At 31.7% G+C, this 4062-nt stretch overlaps 1 long non-coding RNA gene across 1 annotated transcript; it reads right to left on the bottom strand.

Annotated features, from left to right (window-relative positions):
* Positions 1-329: 329 nt before the first annotated feature.
* LOC143239964 (uncharacterized) lies at positions 330-2956 on the bottom strand. Its single transcript, XR_013021481.1, has 2 exons — positions 2789-2956; positions 330-962 (listed from the first exon to the last, which is right to left on the bottom strand). It is a non-coding gene; the product is annotated as an uncharacterized LOC143239964 (long non-coding RNA).
* Positions 2957-4062: the final 1106 nt, after the last annotated feature.

Below are 4062 nucleotides of genomic sequence, written 5' to 3'. Positions count from 1 at the left end.
ATTAGAGCAATCCAAAACTTGTTATTTTGTAAATTGAGATACTTTTCTTACGAGTTTATTTTTCTTTTCAACATGTGTAGCATAAAAGCTCCTAGTTATTAAGGTATAGTTATAAATCAACACGTGAAAACTGCTTATTGATATCATTTTTTTTCTAAAGTCTCCCCTTATGTCTTATGGTAAGTCCGGAACTTATTACGCTTCAAACTGGGTTTCGATACTCGCGGTACACACAAAACAGATAACTTATTGTGTAGCTTTGTGCTTAATAGAAAATAAACAAACAAACAAACAAACAAACATTTTTCTAAAACACCAGTTGTTATAAATAAAAGCTCCTGGATACAAATTTATATTTGTAGTTACAGAAAATTACAAAAAATAAGATATTAACAATTAACTTTTAAAATATGTTCACTATGAAACAGAAGATATCAATATTGCAGTGTTGAAGTAATGGTGCGTGGGAAAATGGTTACATGGTAAATAGTGTTGTTATTTTCTCACATTCTGATTACCATGCCTCCAAACTGTTTTCTAGGCCCTTTTAATTCGAAGTAATTCTTTTGCTCACTTTAACATTTGAGCTAACGCATGTACTAATAATTTCATTTTCTCATAATTAGTGGTGTCCTCCTCCCACAGGATAATGGGCGTACCATCCAAAGGCGCCATAGCCGCCAGTATAGGCACCTTTGTCAAGATAGCCAGATACATCGTAACCACCACCATAACCGGTAGCAGCCGGTTTCAGGTCAGCTTTTTACTTCGTGTGAAGCAGCTGGCACATATACAGCAGGTTCGTGATGGTCCTCAGCTACCAACAATACTTCAGGCTCTTCGAAGGACTCGGAAGGTATTAGAAATGTTCCATCCTGCTCCACGGGTGACTCTTCTTGGTTATCATGGATAGGGGCCGCCACAGCTGCACTAATCATGAATGATAAGGCAAAGATGAAGATCTAGATAAAAAGTATATAAAAGTTCAGTTTTTATTACATTTAAATACGCTCAGTAAAAATGATAATAATGATTAAGAAGCTAATAATAATAATTTGCTTTACCATGTTAAGATCATTTCAAGTAGTTATACTATTGTTTCATTTGTTGCTCTTAAATGTTCTGTCTGCGAAATAACTTCATCTATTAGACGAGTCGCAAAGCCAAAATATATATTACTTTACACAACTACAGTGAGTTCTAAGTGTGTGTGTGTGTATATGTTAGACGATAATGACAACCAACAAACTGCATGAATATTGTTGGACAGCAGAGTGATTTTTTACTTATTCAGCCTCGGAGAAACCTACAATTTGCAGGTAATGATAGGGTCATCAAGTGTCCAGCTTAATTGTGATTTTTATACGCTTTGAGTTTACAATTGAAAAAAAAAATTACATAAGATACAGCGATTATCTGCAATTTTATTTATTTGCATAGAATGCATTAATAACAATCAGTAAATCTTTTTTTTTTTCGTATGACCACTGGTCTAAAATGTGATAAGGGTACCAGGCCTACCTCTTCTAATGACCTTCTTAGAACATTAACGTTAACGTCTAATCTTACTCTGTGGCAATTTTCAACCTCATTTGATTTTCTAAGGAAACGTGCTGCCTTCATAATTTATTTCTCTCTCTCATTTTTACAGTAATTATATGTTTTGACTAATGTACTGCCGTTTTCAAATAAGAAGGATAATATTTGCCTAATGTGAGTACACTAGATAAGTCTTATTTTTAAAATAACATTATTCTGAGATACACAGATTACAAGACCAGTACATATATTTATATATAACCAAGCTATGAAATCATCCAGATCAATGTAATAATATATTTAATTTTACTTTGGTCGTTTTCAATCTATCCGCAACAATCTTACAAAGCTTTAGAAATAAACTTCATCCAGTTTTAAAAAAAAATAGAAAAGAAATGTAGAAATAGAAAACATTTGTAGTAATCTTTAACATATCTGATAGAATATTTTTATTACAACTGTCAGAACAATAATTTTTTCCTCAATGCTGAGAACCATGTTAAAACCGTGTTTTAACTAATGATATTCACAAAGCATAGAGTAGCACTGGTCAGAGTTTACACGCACATATATATGCGTTTGCAAAATTTCGTACGAGTATTACTACATGCTCTGGGGATACCATTATCAACAGCTTAATACAGCAGTATCAAAATACACAATATGAATTAACTTCACGAAATACATTTTTGTATATTTTAATATCTGATTTCTTACCCACAAATCTTTTTCAATAAATATAAAATATATGTAAAGATATGTTTCTCTGGAATTAAGTCGTATTATTTCTACTTCTTGAGAACTTCTCTGATGTATTTTCCAGTATGCATTATCTTATTTAAAGATACCGAATGTCTAAGAGCTACTAAGGATATTATGAGGCTCGTTTTATTATTTCCCTTAACGTCATGGTTTATGTACGTATAATACTTGATGGTTTAAATAATTTTATGGCATAATATTCATTTCTGCTTTATTTAACATGAAGAAAATTCAACAGGATTTTGAACAAAAAAAGGTTATTTCACTTAGAAATTAACAATGTATAAACTAAATATAAGAGAATAACACAAACAAATTCTAAACTTGTTTTCCATTTAAAATCTTATTTTTTAATTATATATTATAAAGGACAATATCCAGGTTTATCCTACCAATCATATTCGTAGAAGTGTGTTAACAATATTATGTGTTTGTTTACAAGACATACAAATTCTTTAGGCTTAACGAAATAGAAGTCAAGACTTACGACAGTTAGTGGTTTCATTTTGTTGTATCAGCTTCTACGTATATCAGTACTAATCTATGGAGTGGACTAATGTGAAATGAGGGCTATTTATAAAGAACTTATTAAGACCCGTAACAGAACTGGAGACGTCGGCGATCCGAAGAAACTAGGCCGACAGTGCGTTCATCCATTTCGGTAACGTCGTTACTCGTCAAGGGGTTTTACTATTCTTATAAAAACATAGAACGGTCTGTCGCACGCTGTCTTGGATGACATAATACTCACTTTAAGATGGGACTGGTTATATTATTTTATATTTGACACATTGAATTCTAAGGCTGCAGTTAAGTAGAACGTGATAATTGTATACTGATAGTACGAGGATCACATTTGCCATAAAATCTATTTTCTTATAAAAAGAAAATAAAAATATATAGAACGATTTAGACCATAGAATGGAAAGGAAACCTTGTCAGAGAAAAAATAGTTGTTGTTTTCTTGTTCGTAAATATCTTCTACAAGTAACTTAAATAAACATTGTTATAAATACAATTAGACTTGTCTGGCTGTGTCTGAAACACTAAACGAAAGCATTAAAAGGAACAACAGAATTCAATACTAACTCTTCAAATCTCATGTAACATCAATGTTGAAATTCTTCCTAATTAAATACAGATGTTCATATTTTCCAGAACCTGAGCTGGCAGTATATGAACTATCAAGTTCTATACACTTTAACACTGTTTCTTCATTCACGTTTCACCTTATCCTTGGTGCTCATGAGGAATATTACGTTTTCAAGTATTATTTTAATGTCAAATATGTGTTAAATTATTATTTACATGTCTTTAACTATAGTTGGTCATATCTGTAAAATTTCATATTTATAAAGCCATTAGAAAAAGTTCAGCTTATTGTACATTGTAGTTGCTTTATCTTTGTTGTTAAACTCAAAACTACACAACCGTTGGTATAAAAATCTGATTTCCAACGTTATAAGCCATCAGTCTTAACGCTTAACCACCAAAGGGTTATGTGTTGGTTTACAAGACATACAAATTCTTTAGGCTTAACGAAATAGAAGTCAAGACTTACGACAGTTAGTGGTTTCATTTTGTTGTATCAGCTTCTACGTATATCAGTACTAATCTATGGAGTGGACTAATGTGAAATGAGGGCTATTTATAAAGAACTTATTAAGACCCGTAACCGAACTGGAGACGTCGGCGATTCGAAGAAACTTTAACGGTTCTTTACCGTTAGAAAGATATCTGAAAAAATTTTGAGAAATCAGA

The sequence above is a fragment of the Tachypleus tridentatus genome, chromosome 13 (genome assembly GCF_004210375.1).
Source record: "Tachypleus tridentatus isolate NWPU-2018 chromosome 13, ASM421037v1, whole genome shotgun sequence".
Classification (NCBI taxonomy): domain Eukaryota; kingdom Metazoa; phylum Arthropoda; class Merostomata; order Xiphosura; family Limulidae; genus Tachypleus; species Tachypleus tridentatus.
Note: the sequence above shows the minus strand (reverse complement) of the source record. Positions and strands in the feature narration are given on the sequence as shown.